General features: G+C 43.4%; 1 long non-coding RNA gene across 1 annotated transcript; it reads left to right on the top strand.

Moving 5' to 3' along the window:
- The first annotated feature begins 360 nt into the window (after positions 1 to 360).
- Positions 361 to 17231, top strand: LOC149465914 (uncharacterized). The gene is made up of 2 exons (XR_016312191.1): positions 361 to 492; positions 17052 to 17231. It is a non-coding gene; the product is annotated as an uncharacterized LOC149465914 (long non-coding RNA).
- Positions 17232 to 19304: the final 2073 nt, after the last annotated feature.

The raw sequence follows: 19304 nt of genomic DNA on the forward strand, positions 1-19304 counted from the left end.
ATCAACACTGACTGTGGTTGCAGGAAATAAATTCGCTCCATCTTTGGCCCGGCTTTAGTCTTACTGATCACATTTGTTGAATACCCTTCCCACCAGTAAAACCTGAGTTGTGTTTTAGCTGAAATTGAACACGTAATATTTAAAAGAAATGTAACCACTCTTCCCATCCTTACTCAACGTAGTAACACATTGTGGTCTACACTGACATGACTGCAGTGACCACGACCCTGCTGACTACTGCACCCCGCGTGAGAGCGGAATTATTTTAAGAGGACAGCCCTTATATTTCCTGCAGTGGCTGTCATCGACGTGGAGTCCCTCCTTCCTTTGAGACGCCGCCAGTGGCACATCACAGTCTACGTTCCCATCATCTATCATAATGTCGTCACATAAAGGGGTGTATTTCTGTGTAAAACAAACTGAGGAAGTCAGAGAACTGCTACTCCCTGTCATGTCTCCAGGAACTGGGAGGAACGCTGACTGCATGCTGAGGTAATAGACTAAAACAGAAAGTCGATTATAAACAGTAGTGAGAGGCCGTCCCAGACCGAGCGTGAGCTCAGCACCACAGTAAATGACAGGCTCCTGGTTTCCTAAGAAGACGCTGCGCCCACAGAGGGGAACTGAAGAGGTTATCGGAAACCCCACAGCTGTCTGCTAACACATGACACATAAAAACTTCTCTCTGGCAAGAAAGTACCCGGGATGTGCTTTCCATTCTCATGACAGGCTTGCAGTGTCCATTCTCATGACAGGCTTGCAGTGTCCATTCTCGTGACAGGCTTGCAGTGTCCATTCTCGTGACAGGCTTGCAGTGTCCATTCTCATGAGAGGCTTGCAGTGTCCATTCTCATGAGAGGCTTGCAGTGTCCATTCTCATGAGAGGCTTAAAGTGTCCATTCTCATTACAGGCTTGCAGTATCCATTCTCATGACAGGCTTGTACTGTCCATTCTCATGACACGCTTGCAGTGTCCATTCTCGTGACAGGCTTGCACTGTCCATTTTCGTGACAGGCTTGCAGTGTCCATTCTCATGACAGGCTTGCACTGTCCATTCTCGTGACAGGCTTGCAGTGTTCATTCTCGTGACACGCTTGCACTGTCCATTCTCGTGACAGGCTTGCAGTGTTCATTCTCGTGACACGCTTGCAGTGTCCATTCTCATGACAGGCTTGCACTGTCCAGTCTCGTGACAGGCTTGCAGTGTCCATTCTCGTGACAGGCTTGCAGTGTCCATTCTCGTGACAGGCTTGCAGTGTTCATTCTCGTGACACGCTTGCAGTGTCCATTCTCGTGACAGGCTTGCACTGTCCATTCTCGTGACAGGCCTGCAGTGTCCATTCTCGTGACAGGCTTGCAGTGTCCATTCTCATGACAGGCTTGCAGTGTCCATTCTCGTGACAGGCTTGCAGTGTCCATTCTCATGACAGGCTTGCAGTGTCCATTCTCATGACAGGCTTGCAGTGTCCATTCTCGTGACAGGCTTGCAGTGTCCATTCTCATGACACGCTTGCAATGTTCATTCTCATGACACGCTTGCAGTGTCCATTCTCATGACAGGCTTGCAGTGTCCATTCTCATGACAGGCTTGCAGTGTTCATTCTCGTGACAGGCTTGCAGTGTCCATTCTCATGACAGGCTTGCAGTGTTCATTCTCGTGACAGGCTTGCAGTGTCCATTCTCGTGACAGGCCTGCAGTGTCCATTCTCATGACAGGCCTGCAATGTCCATTCTCGTGACAGGCCTGCAGTGTCCATTCTCATGACAGGCCTGCAGTGACCATTCTCGTGACAGGCCTGCAGTGTCCATTCTCATGACAGGCTTGCAGTGTCCATTCTCGTGACAGGCCTGCAGTGCCCATTCCCATGACAGGCTTGCAGTGTCCATTCTCATGACAGGCTTGCAGTGTTCATTCTCATGACAGGCTTGCAGTGTCCATTCTCATGACAGGCTTGCAGTTTTCATTCTCATGACAGGCCTGCAGAAAGCTTGGAGTTTAGGTGACACCCTTCGTTGGCTAACTTTCTGCATAGGGTTTCATTCAACTGAGTGCCTAAATCCCTGCATTTAGATGCATACAGCAAATAGTTTTCCTTTCAATACATTTGTATTGAAGATTTTACAAGCTTGGAGAGTACAAACGCAACTGCTGTCTTCTGTATAAGTAAAGTATAACAAGAAGAGGCAACAGTGCAAAAGTAGTCATGCATAGAAAAAACATATCTATGATTGGTGACAATGTAACCGGTATGTCAAAGAATAACATCAACTTTATTGTGTCAGTAATATCAGCAAAAGGAACATGTAAGGGGCTATACAACCTATTGCCTAACTTCTGGCAATAACAAAAGAAATAAAGGCATTAAAAATGCACAAGGTGTATAGTCAAAGCAAAGAACAGATAGAGAACATCATAATTCAGCACTGCGAAAGAGCCCCCCAAAAAAGGGGGGGGGAAGCAAGAAAGAGTTGAAACGAGAACATCGAAAGCACTGAAACCTGAGTTATGAGTCTTCTCAAGTTATAGGGAGGTGACACTGCCTGTTGGCATAACAGGATGGGCATATTGAATCCAAGGAGTCCATATTTTGAGGAATCTCTCATGGGCATAGGAAAGAATGCTAGAGAGTTTTTTGTTAACCAGGAAAAAATCTAGACGGCTATGGACTTCCATGAAGGATATGAATTGTTGTTTCCAGGCTTTTGCAATAGTTTGTTTCGCTGCCAATAGTACGTAAGTAGCCAGCTTGAATTGGTGTTTTGTGAGTCCTGAGGGCTTCAGGTGTAGAAGAACATGCCATGGGTATAGCGAATAGTTTTAAACACAGCACTATAGGAATCAATGGGAACAAAAACACAGTTGCATCTGCAAACTAAAATGTGTGCTGCATTTAGCGGCGTACAAAAACAGGAGGACACAGATACATTTAAGGCTGTACATACACGATATTGCCAAAAGTATTGGGAGGCCTGGCTTTACACGCATGAACTTTAATGGCATCCCAGTCTTAGTCAGCATGGTTCAATATTGAGTTGGCCCACTCTTTGCAGCTATAACAGCTTCAACTCTTCTGGGAAGGCTGTCCACAAGGTTTAGGAGTGTGTCTATGGGAATGTTTGACCATTCTTCCAGAAGAGCATTTGTGAGGTCAGGCACTGATGTCGGAAGAGAAGGCCTGGCTCACAGTCTCCACTCTAATTCATCCCATTCATGTTCTATCGGGTTGAGGTCAGGACTCTGTGCAGGTCAGTCAAGTTCCTCCACCTCAAACTCGCTCATCCATGTCTTTATGGACCTTGCTTTTGCACTGGTGCGCAGTCATGTTGGAACAGGAAGGGGCCATCCCCAAACTGTTCCCACAAAATTGGGAGCAAGAAATTGTCCAAAATGTCTTGGTATGCGGATGCCTTAAGAGTTCCCTTCACTGGAACTAAGGGGCCATGCCCAACCCCTGAAAAACAACCCCACATCATATTCCCCCCTCCACCAAACTTTACACTTGGAAAAATGCAGTCAAGCAAGTACCATTCTCCTGGCAACCGCCAAACCCAGATATGTCCATCAGATTGCCAAACAGAGAAGCATGATTTTTCACTCCATAAAACAGGTCATTGCATTGCACTTGGTGATGTAAGGCTTGGATGCAGCTGCTTGGCCATGGAAATTCATTACATAAAGCTCTCTAAGCACTGTTGTTGTGCTAATCTGAAGGCCACATGAAGTTTGGAGGTCTTTAGCTATTGACTCTGCAGACAGTTGGCGACTTCTGCGCACTGTGTGCTTCAGCATGCGCTGATTCCGCTCTGTCATTTTACGTGGCCTACCACTTCGTGGCTGAGTTGCTATTGTTCTCAGTTGCTTCCACTTTGTTATAATACCTCTAACAGTTGACCGTGATATATTTAGCAGTAAAGAAATTTTATGGATGGACTTATTGCACAGGTGGCAACCTATCACGGTACCACGCTTTAATTCACTGAGCTCCTGTTGAGCGACCCATTCTTTCAAAAATGTATGTAGAAGCAGTCTGCATGCCTAGGTGCTTGATTCTATACACCTGTGGCCATGGAGGTGATTGGAACACCTGAATCCAATGATTTGGAGGGGTGTCTCAATACTGTTGGCAATAGAGTACATCTGCAGATTTTATGTGTGTAAATACATGTAAACTTGTATACGCATACAAACGTATTGTTATTAGAAGGATTGTACACAGGAAAAAGTGAGAATTTTAGGTGCGTATTTTGCACAAGATCTTCTGTTACCTCTGCCAGCAAGAATCTGCGTTCCATGCAGAAAATACATGCCAGTGTGAATGAAGCCATGTAAATTAATCTGCATCAAAAATGTATGCACAGTGTTTTCCATGTATTCCAATGGCCCTATTACACATCAGTGCAGTAAACAAAAGTGGAAGGTAATGCATTTTTTCTGTGTGGAACATATCTTGAATGTAGCAAAATGTATCAAAAATGCCCAGAATGTATCAAACACAGCTTATCCGCTTCTGGACTGCCCACTGTTTTCACTGCATGCGGGCAGGCCGACTATGCTGGATCATGTATATGTATGTTATCCAGCATTTCTGGGTATAGGGTGCAGGCGCCCCCCTCCTGATCTGTGTTGTGATTCGGTACAGCACAAGTTGGTCAGCAGGTGCAAAGTAAAAGCAGCCTGATAGTTGTTAACCTTTTAATAAGTGCTAATATGCCCATTGCAAATGTGCAGTGTATGTGTTGTTTACTACAATTACCTTCTTTTCCTCTTCCAGCATCTGTTGGCATCGCTCTCCAGGCTGCTAGAAAGGTCCCAGGTGAAGTGCACTTGGTATCACTCCACCTCGGACAGGAGCCGATGCTGCAGAAGAAGCATCGGCTTAGCGCTGCTCCTTATCCCTCCACGGCCGCCTCCTTCCTCTGCTGCCCGCGCCGGCTCATTGCACTCCGATGCTCTGGGAAGGCGGGTCAACAAACCCAGATCGCATTCAACGGGTTGCCAAACCAAGGCATGCACTTCCCTGGTTTGACGTTGAAGAGGGTTCTGAGAGCCACATGTGGCCCACAGGCAACAGGTTGAGCACCCCTGAGCTAAAGGGATCATTCACATTCAGACAGAAGCTGACACCCATCTTGTGTGCATGAGCAGCCTTTTCTTTGTGTCTGCATCCACCCTGAGTTGTGTACAGGCAACTTAAGGAAGTTTGTGCTTCACAGACACAGCCACATGACAAAATTTGACAAGCATGAAGGAACGGGTGCACGGACCTGAATGCACACCGTCTGTGTTTGGGTCTGTGCACCTGCCTGTCAAATTCTCACATGCATCTATGTCTATGCAGCTGCTGCATCTACATCCACCTCTATGGGTTGCCTGTGCGCAGCTTGGGGCTCATGTACTCATGATGGGTGTCCCATCTAAATCGTCCCTAAGGAAGAAAGTTTATGTGACCAGACCAGAGAGGACCTCTTTACAGCCAATGTTTGCCTGAAAGACATGGCAAGATTCTTGGATCAGGTCTGCGCGTCTGTGTGAACTCTGATGTCAGTGGCCAGCTCTACCTGACTGAGTTCCTGTTGAGCAACTCTTTGAAAGACACAGCAGGGGACCTATCTACTGCCTAAAATGGCTAAAAACATTAAACCAGAAGATTGGTTTAAGCCAGCCATAGACCCTTGGTTGCAGGAAAGAAAATTTCTCCATCTATGGTCGGCTTTAGTTACACAACTACTACTAAAACAATGGGGAGGATTTGCTAAAGAAGTTGGTTCTTGGTTTGGATCTCAACCAGGCCACTGTCTGCATGGAGTTTGTATGTTCATCCTAGGCTTGCTTGGGTTGCATTCCACACTACAAAGACATACTGGTAGGTTAATTGACCCTAGAATGGTATTCTACTGAGTGTGCCCATAATAGCTTCCTCACCATCTGCTCCAACAACAGATAAAGGCACTTTAAGTCCCCAGGGAGAAAAACACTATAGAACTATAAAATAGTTAAGGGAAGTCACTGAAACTAAGGATATTCTAGTTAACAGTGGCACGGCACTACCAGTGATTGGTGTGAGACAAATACACAATAAATTAAAGGTGTGACTTCATTTTTTTTTTTATATCTTTTTTTAACATTGTGAAATGCATTAATAACAGGGCGACAATGCTGCTCCTCTATAGGTACAGTGAGTGATCGTTGTCCCCTAGGCCAGGAATTGTGTTACTGGCATGATCACCAGGTACAATAAAGGAAATGCTGTAAAAAAAAAAAAGAAAGAAAATGTAGCCAGTGCATCTAAGAAGTGGTAAGCTACAAAAAAAAAAATGTTTGTTTTGGAGTTTAGGTAAGCAGTGTGTGTCATTTCTGTGTGTTAACTCATCATTAAAGAAGAGGTTTGGGGTTTATTAAAAAAAAACAAACATACATACTCACCTCCATGCTGCAGCACTGGTGTGATGCTGCAGCTGTCCCCTGCTGGCACTAAGCCCAAGAACTGAGCACTTTCATGAATTCTGATCACTCAGTTCTCGGTCCGCTCTCTGCTCTGCCCCTCCAGTGCTCATTGGATCGCCAGGCAGGAGTGGGGGCTGATGCAGATGGCTTCTGCTCAGAGAGGTGAAGCCAGCTGTCAATCAGGCATCTGGGTGGATTTCGACATTATTGTCAAGATTCTTCCAGAGTCAGAGAGTTTGAATTTAAGTGATACATTTAATTGGCAAGCTTAAAGTATATGTGAACCCTCACTTTGTAAAAACAACCCATTCAGTTTAAAATAGAAATGAAAGGCAAAACATTTGTGTATAGATATAAATAACATAATAAATACCCTTTGCCCACTTTTATAAAAGTTATCACATACCCTCTCAGGAGCAGAACAAGCTTAGAGAGCTAGGAGAGGAGAAACATCAGCACAGCTAGAAAACTAAACCCACTTTGCTCTCATGCCTGGTGTCGTCAGTTTTTTTTTTCAATAGGAAGGCAGAGGGACTGGCAGGGACCCCAGGAATTTCACAAAGGAGGAAATACATAGGGAACAGGATACTTTTTCATACAAGTGCATGGTACAGCAGGCTTATATCAGGAATATGAAATGTTGGGTTTTTATATTCTTTAAGGTATGAAAGATGCAAACTCTCTGGATAACTTAAATCCCTTCTTCAGGATTTAAACATGTATGAAGCCTGAATAAACCCCATATTGCAGTTGTTAAAATGGCAGAAGAGACTGCTTAAAAGTACATTCAGACAGGACAGCCCATACAATGAGTCAGACATTACAAGTGAGACTAGGTGCTTCCCGTGCTGCAAGTAATAGATAATATGAGCAGTGTGCAGTAAAGGGAAGCTGTTTTGCTAACTATAGTTGTTTTTGTCTTGTACACACTGGCACTGCATACAGGACAGATTCCAGCACCTGGGATACGACCAGTTATTTTTTTATCACTAAAATCATATATAAGCTTTAATATGTTAACATAATTTCAAGAGTAATTTTTTATTTATTATTATTATATTATTATACAGTATTTATATAGCGCCAAAAAGGTTTGCTCAGCGCTGTACATTATAGTGGGGGACAGAACATGAGACAATACAGCAACAAACAATACATGAGGGGTTCGAGGGCTCTGCTCTTTCGAGCTTACAATCTAACCTGAAACATTCATAAAAATAATATCTGGTAATGCTGCCAAGGTCCTTGTTCAGGCAATTCTTGTTATAGGGTGACAACACTTTGCTCTGTCTCCTAGCTGTGCTCCTACATTGTCACCCTATCACATGGACTTCCAAAGGTGACTATAAGGATAGAAACATGCAATCCGGTTGCATTTCCTGTACAGAGTTCAAAATGCACTGCAATTGCGATCTTGAGCGGGAGTGTCAATGCTAAGTTAGCAACACCCCAAATGCAGTTCGTATGCCTGCACCAGAGCACCTGGTATAAAAGTACCATGTGGTCTGGTTTTCCAAAAGTAGTGCATGTACTACTTTTGGTGCGATGCAGTGCAATTTGAGCCCAATAAAAATGAATAGGCTCAAAGCTCTCTGTACTGAATAGCATGTAAACAGAACAGGAACGTGTTCCTATGCAATTAATAATATGAACCAGGGCTAAGCGGTGATTTAAACATACTTGACTCAGACATTGGGGCTGATTTACTAAAGGCAAATAGACCTTGCACTCTGCAAGTGCAGTTGCTCCAGAGCTTAGTAAATGAGGTACAGCTTCACTTTGAAAAGAATACCCAATTACGTGTAAAAAAACTGCATTTTTGCTTGCATGTGATTGGATAATGGAAGTCAGCAGAACTTCTGTTTGTTTACTAAGCTCTGGAGCAACTGTTCTTGCAGACAGGGGTGTATTTACCACAAGGCAAACAAGGCATTTGCCTAGGGAGGCATTTTTCAAGGGGGGTGGGCAGCACTGCTCCTTGAAAGAAGGGACGGAAGAAGGGACACACGCAGCATGGGGACCTGGTGGGTTCAGAGAGAGGCTGCAGGTTTCATGACGATGTATGCACAACCTGACTCTCATTCCCGGGGATGTCCAGAGCTGTGAAAGTAAGTGTCTTTCTCTCTCTCACCAGGGGGGATGGTGGCTGGTGTATGGGGGGCAGTGGTAGTGGAAGGCTCTCTTGGGTGGGAGACAGGGGTGTTGTTGGTCAATGTCAGGCTCTTTCTGCGAGGGGCGCCGATTTTTGTGTTGCCTAGGGCAGAACAAAAGCTAAATACACCACTGCTTGCAGAGTGCAACTGCGAAGTGCACGGTCTATTTGCCTTTAGTAAATTAACTCCAAAGTTGTCACCATCAGGACCCCCATGAAAGTAGAATAAATAAATAAATGAAGTGGTTACAAAGAGCATGTAGGGGATCATCAGCAGCTCTGGCATGCAACAAAGCATGCAAAAAGGTTAAATCAAGTATTCTATTTGAAAAAAATAGCAATTGCTTATAATGCTTAGAGCTTTAGCAAATTAATTGTCAATCAGTTATGGTTTCCATCATCTTTATTACTCTCTAAGTGGAGGGACCCAAGTGTCATAGACAACAATGTGAGTGTATGTAACATGAGTCGAAGGCTTGGTTAGCTAACACTAAAGAGTGAATTGAGCCAGTAGTGTAAACGGAGACGTTTCCAGCTCCAGCCACCTGCAATGGCAATTACAAGGGAATCTTTCTCTTCATGATGACTTTTTCTTTAACCAGTTACGGATATAGGGTGCTTCATGTGTTCTATTGCACTGCCCTGCCAGTGACAGGCCACTCCTGTAAATGCCAGACCTGCTATTATTTTGACAGCTGAGGTCCCAATCTCTGCAGCGACTTGCTTTCAGCACTTAAAGTGGATTTTCACCCTCTTTTTCCACTTTCCATTACACCTCGACCTCTTTTCTTACACAAAATTTAAATTACATTTTTAAATTTTCTCATAAATACCTTCTTTTTTTTTCTGTACGTAACTGGCCTCACCTAGGCAAGAATGACCTAGCCCACAGCTGCCTCACGTCTTGCATCCCAGACTTTGGGTCAATCTACATCACATGCACCACAGGGGCTGACTGCAAGAACCAGAAAGATATAGCGGAAAACAAGATGGCAGCGAGGGAGTGGGCGTGCAGCAGCAGAGTGGCAGATCACAACAGAACAACACTGGAGATGTTTGGTGTGTGAGTATGTTTGTTAGGGATAATGCCTTGAAAAGATAAGAAGTGAATAAAAACAACATAGAGGATAGTGAAGTTCCTCTTTAAAGTTTATGTAAAACCTAACAATAAATTCCTCTTTTTTACTCCCTTTTGCTCTGCTAAATACACCACATGTGTTTTTTTACATTTGTTCGATAAGTGAAAAAAAAATACCTGTTGCTTCAGCCACAATTCCAGTGAGCTCCTAAATTCCCATACAGTCTGCTTCACTTCATGGACTACAGAACACCTCCCCAATTTACCATGAAGCAGAGTAGATGGGGAAGGGTTCTGTAGTCTTAACACATGTGCTGTTCTATGTGCTGTCCTAGGGTGACAAAGCTGCTCCACCATATATACAGTAGAGTGAGTGATCGTTAAACCCCTAGGACATGAAAAGTGTGGTTGGCCGGGATCATGGGGTAAAATAAAGGAAAAAAGACTGAAAAAAGAAAAGGAATATAGCCACTACATCAAAGAAATTGTCAGCAATATATTACATTTTTGTTCTGGGATTTGGATAAGTGATAAGGTTTAGATAAATGCCATTCCTGTATGTTACCATATCAACAGTAAAGTGGACATTTCAGTCCTGGAGAAAGCTACTGACCTTGGATGATGCCTGAACAAAGATGATGCCCTCCTTCTAGAGAGAACAGCAGATGAAGGCATTGCCAGGGGGACCATTGTGATCTCTATAAGAGGTATTAAATACCTCTTAAGCTGGGCATACATGGCTCAGATTTCAGCCAATTCCCTTTAATCAGGTGAAATTCAGGCTTTGGGAAACATTAGATTGTAAGCTCCAAGGAGCAGGGCCCTCATAACCCTCTTTTATTGAACTGTATTGTTGCTGTATTGTCTCCCATTATATTGTAAAGCACTGAGCAAACTGTTGGCACCATATAAATCCTGTACAGTAATAATAATAATAATAAATTGAAGGAGTTGGGTGGAAAAAAGTTGACCTAACAGTGACTGTATTCAACCAGCTACAGTCACAATACAGGAGTTCTGACAGACGCAGGCGCCGGCTCTCAAAATACATAGTCGAGAGCTTGAGATTTGTCCATCTACACTGTTTAGCATGAGTGGAGGAATCTATGAATCCCCCAACAGGTTAAACAAGAGAACTCTATACGAGTATGGCCAGCTAAAGGAACAGGGCAATGGAACAGAACACAGAAGGAACATAACTGTGGGGGACAAAAGTGAGGGGAAAGGGCTATTGTGGCAGTATAGGAGAGGTATCAGTTAACTGGTGATTGAAGGGGGTCTATAAGGGAGTGCAGCTGGGGCCTTCATCAAGGAGTCTATAAGAGTTAGGTTGGGGCAGTGTAGGGGAGGCACCAGGAAACAGATCATGGAAAGAGGGTCTACAATGGACTGCAGCTGGGGTCTTCATCAAGGAGTCTATAAGAGTTAGGTTGGGGCATTGTAAGGGAGGCACCAGCAAACAGATCAAGTAAGGGGGGTCCACAGTGCAGTGCTGCTGTGGCCATCATCAAGAAGTCTATAAGAGTTAGGTTGGACCAGTGTAGGGAGGCACGAGGAAACAGATCATGGAAGGGGGGTCTCAAATGGAGTGCAGCTGGGGCCGTTATCAAGGAATCTATAAGAATTAGGTTGGGGCAGTGTAGCGGAGGGGATTCCAGTAACAGGGCAAAGGGGCAGCCTTCAGAGATGGAATAACTGAAGGAAGTCACAGGGAAAAGGGTGCCAGGAACAGTAGATGCCACATGTGTGATCTGAGCAGTAACATCAAATTGCCAGCATTAGGATCGCTAAGAGACTATGGAATGGCTCCCATCCTGACTGAGCAAGTGAGATATTTGCCCACTGCAATTCCACAGAGGTACTTGAATGACTGTACCATGTGACTCTAGCCACTAGCACCAGTGCTTACATCAAACCAGTAAAAGATTCAACTCACCAGTACTCACCATCATATATCAGCATTGGACTGAATCTCCTTTTAAAAGAATTGGACCTGGAAATATTATTTAGCACCGTAGACTGAACCGACCTGACACAAAAAAAGCAAAACTACCTCCAATATAAAAACACAGTGTATATACAATAATATTTAATATAATTATTATTTTAAAACCATGTTTCCCTGCATTTTGAAATCCATGGCAACTGCTTTTATTGTCACGCTCCATCACGACTGTTATATACGACTTGTTACATGAACAAAACATAAAATGACTGTTGAGAAGACATTTCTGGGAAAATCCTTTGCAGAAAATATGACTCAGAGGTTTCTTGTACCTTACGTTCCCTGAATCACAGCCCTTCCTAGCTGGGAAGCTGGGCCAGCAAGCACTGTTTGGTTATTGTGCTGTTAGGAACACACATGTTGGAGTGTACTCTGTTCTCCCGGAGCTGAACGTCTTCCAAATGGTGACTCTTTAAGGACAAGTTGAGTTCAGTGCCTTGCCAGTGGCTGGTTTTGCAAACATGGTGATGAAATTCATGTGCGCTGTTGGGTTTCTTTCTATAGTCAGACCTAGAAATCTCAAAGAACAGTAGGAGGTGAGAAATCTGCACAGGCTCGTTTATTTCATTCGAGCCTTCCAAGAATTTTATCCTTGATCCATGTCACATTCTATTCTTGAAAACCTTGTTCCCCTTCTGTGAAGTAAAGAGGAGAACCCATTATACTTATATTTGCTTTTTAAGGCATGTAAGTTAAAATAGATCTTTGCCCAAAACTTTTTTCCACTTTTGGGTAATCAAGTCCCATTAAGTTAAGCTTAGTTTGGGCTGTGTACAGTATGTACTGGGTACAGAGGAAGAAGAGCTGCTGTGCAGCACTGGACCAGCCTTGAGGAAATATCAATGGAAACAGCGCTTAGGTAAGTATGTAACATTGAATAGATGAGAAATGGAGTATAAAAAAAGAGTAATACAACTGAACTTATAATTTTAATATAGAGATAAAGATATTGTTAAAGCAATGCAAAATATATTAACCCCTTTATGACCGCTCAACACATATGTGCAGCAGCAAAGGGGGGGGGGGGCTTTAACGCACATATGCATCGCTGAGTGTCCAGTTTTTATGTGCTGAGAGCACATTCCCAACACAAAGACTGAGCTATCTAAGACAGCCCTAAACCTGGCCATACACATGTAGATTTTCAGCCGAGAATACTCATAAGAAAAGTAGTACATTCAATGAATGGACGAATATTGTTCGAAAATTGTCTTTTGCTTTTAACATTCGATTTTAAAATTAATGTAATTTCTGAATGATAACCACATACACTGGCCAAAAACTCGTAAGATCGAGAAAAGTTTTCCTTTACTGCTCCTTCAAAATTTTCCATCACTGCTGTTGAAAACAAACATCGATTTTTTTTCGATTCAAACGAATATTCTTGAAATGAATATTCTTGGCTGAAAATCTACACGTGTATGGCCAACCTTAGGCTGGCCATACACTATACAATTTTCTTACAGTTTTCTGCCCAATTTCCTTTAGATTTACCTTCCACTATGTAGTGCAAGGGCCCGCCTAATTAGATACAATTGAAAGTGTTGTTTAGATTTGACCTCATATTATACGGTTTTTGGTAAATCTAAAGCAGAAATCTCAGGAAAATTGTATAATGTATGGCCAGCCTTAGTCCGGCGCACAGATCAGTAGCCAGCAGGACCGGCTTCCTAACATGTGACCACTATGACAGTGGGTGTTCCAAACTGTTTAAAGGGATGCCAAGGTGGGTGGGAAGGGGTCAAACAGCTATATTTGGTGGGGGCAAATCACTTCTTACTATTGGCAAGAGGTTCAGTGCTTTGTTTCCAGTAAGCTTTTTAAAGTGGTTGTAAAGGCAGAAGGTTTTTCCCCGTACTGCATTCTATGCAGCAAGGTACAAAACCTTCTGCATGCAGCTTCACCCACAGCCCTCCTAAATACATACCTTAGTCTGATCTCGATCCTGCAATGTGCATGAGAGCCGAGGCTGTCTCGGCTCTCTTGCTCCTTATTGGCTCAGATACATAAACAGGAGCCATTGGTTCCCACTGTTGTCAATCAGAGTGTGTGTTTGTGTGTGTGTGGGGGGGGGGGCTTGCTGAGCCCTGTTCTGTGTGTCTTATGGAATGGCTTGCTCTGCAGGGGGGAAGAGCCAAGAGCGCTAGCGAGGGATCCCAGAAGAAGAGGGTCAGGGCTGCTCTGTGCAAACCCACTGCACAGAGCAGGTAAGTATGACGTTTGTTATTTTTTTAAAAAATAAAAAGCGAGCTTTAATATCACTTTAAGTTGAGTGACTCTTAGACAAAGAAAGGACGAAGCAGAAATACATCATTTTTTAATCTTCCTAACTGTGAAAGGAAGCAGCCTTTGTCACATCTGTCTGTGTCACTTTATTTGATATTGTAGTTAATACATGTACTTCAAGTGTATGTTTATTAATAATAAGTTTGTATCATAAAATAATGTGCAGCACCATTCCCGTAGGAGCCACTGTAATACTGTTCAGGTCTTTTTGTTTTGCAGCCAAGCACAAGGTAGTTTCACAGCCAGGTACACACACACTTTCACTTGTCCTAAATACAGGCTGCTTTTGGAAAAAGACAATATGATCAACAAATATGAGCTGCATGGTTGAGTTGCCAGAACGAAACCTCTACTGCGCCAATGCCACCAAAAAGCCCATTTACAATATGCCCGCTTCTTTCTGGTACCTCGATCATGCATCTTATTTTTGTTCAAGTATTGTCGTTTTGTGCTCCTTGAAACAACCACACTGTCTTCTTCCAGAACAGCCTGTATTTCTTCTGAGGTTACCTGTGTTTTTTTCTTTGTATCCCAAACAATTCTTCTGGCAGTTGTGGCTGCAATCTTTTATGGACTACCTGACCTTGGCTTGGTATCAAGAGATCCCTGAATTTTCCACTTCTTAACAAGTGATTGAACAGTACTGATTGGTGTGTTCAAGGCTTTGGATATATTTTTATATCCTCTTCCATCTTTATAAAGTTCCATAACCTGGTTACACAAGTCTTTTGACAGTTCTTTTCTGCTCCCCATGGCTCAGTATCTAGCCTACTCACTGCATCCATGTGAGAGCTAACACACTCATTGATTATTTATACACAGACAATAATTGCAATTTTCAAAAAGCCATACATGTGGGAAACTAACCTTTAACTGGCATTTTAATCTGTGTGTGTCACCTTGTGTATCTGTACCAAGGCTAAACATTCCAGGGTATGAAAACCTTTGATCAGGGCCATTTGGGTGATTTCTGATATCAATGTGATTTAAAAAGGAGCCAAACAACTATGGGATAATAATCAGCTTCATAGGATTACTATCCTTAAATAAAAGACAGTTTTTCGGCATGGATAGTTATATTTTAAATATCAATGCCAAAATTTCTTGATTTCTGCCAGAGTATGCAAACTTTTGAGTACAGCTGTAGCAATAACAAGGTTAACTCTATCAATCACTAACATAAAACACTGTAAAGCTGGCCATAGACAGTGCAATTTGCTTTCCTGCAACCATGTGTTGCAGGGAAGAAAACCTCTCGATTCCCCCTTTAACACAGTGTTCACCCCGCGGGCGCAGGGGGAGCCATCCCTGTTGGGAGAACACAGTGATTATTGCTAGCGGCTATAATAGCTGCTAGCAATAATTGCATGTAAAACCTGACAAGCTGGTTGTTCCTAATTTCATCGATCGATCCATCAGCTTGGGTACACTCAGCCTGCGCATAGATGGTTTGAATCTCGTCTGGTCCCAGTTGAACCCACCGAGATTTGAACTGTCTATGGCCGGCTTTACTTCCAAATTTTGGAAAATAACAGTATGGGCTATCTATAGTTCTAAGGCCATGACTACACCACTGGCCAGTGAAGGATCTGATGTACAGTCCCAAGGCAATCCTAGCAGAAGTATAGGCATCCTCAGGTCAGCACTTTGTTTCCTGGGAGGCCAGGCAATAGATAACAGCAAACTGTGGGGTTCCCCACTGATGCCTGTTCTGTCTCCTTCTAGGGAGCCCACAGTCCAATTCCCAGCAAGATTACTTGGGTTCTCTTTTCTGATTACAGAACACAGCTCAGCACCATACAGCAGCCCTGTTCTCTCTGCAGATTCATCCACAGCACAGTCTTTCCAGGCTCCCCCCCACTCTGCAGCCTGTGACACCCTACCGTTACACGTACTCAGGTTCCTCTGGGGCTCCCTCTTGGATCCAGTGGGTCTAAAATCTGGACTCAGAAAGGCAGCCAATTAGGTTCCTCCTCCCCTTCCTTCTCCTGGTAAATTATCCCTCAAAAGCAGGGAAGGGTAGAGGGATAGCATGACATGGCCCGTGATGACACCTGGGTTGTGTGGTCAGAGTAAAAAGGACCACCAGCCAGGCTATACAAATCTTTATTTTTTTAGTTTTAGAATGTGGAAGGGTTAGAACTCCAATTAGGTTTTTATTGCTATCTCTGTCCTCACTGGGAAATTCACCCTCGATATTTGTCCTTGTGACCTTTTTCTCTATGACAGAAGGTTTAGGAAATCCAAAATTTTCGTGTCACAGGAACAGCAGGTGAGGGGAATTTTCCAACAAGGAAACCTTTTCTTATGACAACTGTCTAAGAGGGGATTTCCCATCGCTTAGGTGAGATTTCTGCTTTAGGACACCATATGAAGCTACATTTTCATTAAAAATCTGTCAACCTAGAAAGTGATAAATAGGGTCAAAGAAGGACATGGAGGGCAGCTCTGCAGTGTGCAAAAGGTGAGTAGTACAGTTCATTTTCTGCAAATTCTGGTGCATTTTTGATGCTTTCCATTTCACTTTTTCCTGTCTCTTCTTCTTTAATTTAAGTATGGACATGTGGTGGTTGCTAGTGCATTCCGGTGCATTTGTGATGCGTTTTACTGCGTTCCAGTACAGTTCTGTGCAGGAAAAATGCAGCCTGTTCTACTTTTTTCTGCAACTGAAATGCAAGCACTTACGTGAACTCTGACATTGACAACCATATAACCTACTTTCTGTGCATTTTGGATGCAGAAAAAAAAGCACACTGAAACGCATGTAGTGTGAACTGGCCCTAAAGATAAATAAATATATAAATGCTGGGACTGAGCTAGTTCAAGGAAAAATAATGGCAAAAAGAATGTTGCTAAAAGTAAACTGTATTTCCCTATTAGTGGATAATTAGGGGATTCCCATCCATGATCTGTCAAAGGGGAAGTAGACTAAAAAGCTGCTGTAAAAGGAAACAAGTTAGCTGTGTATAGCAGTTCTCAGCATGTTGAAGGACAATCAAAGTTTTCTTATAGAGAAATCAGTACTGTACCTCCAATGGACACTGCCAACAAATATAAATATAACACAGCACCTTTGTATTGCAGAAAATGTACTACTGCCAGGCTTGCGTGAGACTAGCTATGGCACTCTGCATCACTGAAACAGATCGAGAACTGCACTAAGTTGAAGATGGAGAAGGTGGCTATCTTTGGCAGGCTGGCCATTATATTTTAAAGTAGGTTATAAATCTCAGACATGAAATATGAACAATGCATATCCCTGTATAGTGTGTCCTTGTCTTTTATTAAGAGCACTAAGTGTCATTTCTGTCTGCTGCTTCATTCCTCTGTTATCAGCATGAGTCTCTTCTAATATGTTCTCCTGACACCAAGAGAAAAATGGTGACAGTGGAGGGACCTCCAGCAGAGTGACAGCCTCAGCTCTGTTCCTGTGAGCTGTGCAGATGCGGTTGTGTGTCTCTTCCCCCCAATCAGCTTTCAGAACTCTCCTCACTGAGCTCTGCAGTGTATAATTTCAGCTCTCTGCCCCCTTTTTTCTGAACTCTCAGACAAGCTTTATACATTCTGGGCTTTGAACGGTTATAGAGAAGAGAAGACTGTAGATAGACAAGTATAACTTATGTAAGAGGATTCGTTTCATCACCTGAGGCCAGTCACTTCACTGGGTATATGTAAGGGTTTACAACCACTTTAAATTTGGTTGCCACAGACAGTGACTCCCTGTTTTTGCTTTAGTACAGACACCAGCCTCTATGGAGAGGTACTGGGCATTGGAACTAGGGAATATCGTGTCAGCCCCAGGCAGACTTGCAAGTTGTGCTTGCAATTTTCTAGCAATTTTAACTGATTTACAATTTTCCTATATGAAACTTGATCAGATGTATTCACATGACCCACCAACATCAGTTCATATAATTACAATAATATTATGGTGACCAGATTTCCAGGTATAGTCCCTGTCTTCAGGAGGCTGTTCCTGGAAAAAAGTGTCCCCACATATATCTCAGTTTAATAGATAAGAATCCCTGGCCTGGTAATCCACTATGAAGCTTGGCTGAGTTCTCCAGCTGCCTGTAGTGCTGATTGACAGGAGTGACTGCAACGTAAAGACTGAAGTTTTCTGAAATTAATTTCCAGGAACACTTCTGAGTTGTAAAGGGGAGCTCCTAATTTAGGAGGAATTTGTGGTATCACATAGGTAGGTATATCTATCACCTATAGCAACTCATTAGAAGCCAGCCTCTCCTGGTGTGGTAAAGTAGCAGCTAATCAGAACCCAGTTTCTCCCGGTGTGAGCTGACTGATCGCTATGGGTTATATACTGTACTGGGACAGATTAAATGCAAAAGTGTAACCAATGATGTCTGGAATTGTAATGTGTGACTGGGTGTGTGGGGAGGAAGGGGGGGCCAAGACTACTTAATGGGTGCTGCTATTGTGGTTGACTGTGCTGTAGTGCTACAGGTCTGATGGGCAGTAGGCAGGGACAGAAGCCGGCAGCTGCATAAATTACACATACAAGAATAAAACATGGGCAGTTGAGGAGTCAGGAGGACTCAGGGAATTGACCAGCAGATGCAATGCAATGACTAGGTATGGTAAGTACAACTCATTGAAGGCACAGGGTTGTACTGCAAAGAGGAGGAGGGATTGTTTGTTTGGTAGGCATTTTGTGCTGTACTTCCTTTTGACCTCTGCAGTCTGTGCGTTACATACTCTGACCTCTGCAGTCTGTGCGTTACTTACTCTTGACCTCTGCAGTCTGTGCGTTACTTACTCTTGACCTCTGCAGTCTGTGCGTTACTTACTTTTGACCTCTGCAGTCTGTGCGTTACTTACTCTTGACCTCTACAGTCTGTGTGTTACTTACTTTTGACCTCTACAGTCTGTGCGTTACTTACTTTTGACCTCTGCAGTCTGTGAGTTACTTACTCTTGACCTCTACAGTCTGTGCGTTACTTACTCTTGACCCTGGCAATCTGTGCGTTACTTACTTTGACCCCTGAACTCTGCGCACTATGCACTGCTGGTATCTGCACTCTGTGTGTTAAGCACTCTTGACCAATAGCAATGTAGGTTTTTACTTAACCCCTTAACCAAATTAGCATACCTGGCTTGTATTGGGAGCACGGCGCACTCCCAGCACAGAGACCGGGGTCTCACTGACTGTCCCCGATCCCGCTCTAACAACCTGTCCTGAAAAAAACAAGGTATAATCCACCTGGATGCACAAAGTAGTTGTGATGATATGTACGGTTTTGCTAACACGTCAGGTGCAAAAATGTGCTTAGGCATTAAAATTTGTTTTACCCTTAGGCAAGGAGGGGTTAACCATAC

Source organism: Staurois parvus, unplaced genomic scaffold (assembly GCF_062004578.1).
Source record: "Staurois parvus isolate SC_StPar_1 unplaced genomic scaffold, SC_StPar_1.0 ptg000136l, whole genome shotgun sequence".
Classification (NCBI taxonomy): domain Eukaryota; kingdom Metazoa; phylum Chordata; class Amphibia; order Anura; family Ranidae; genus Staurois; species Staurois parvus.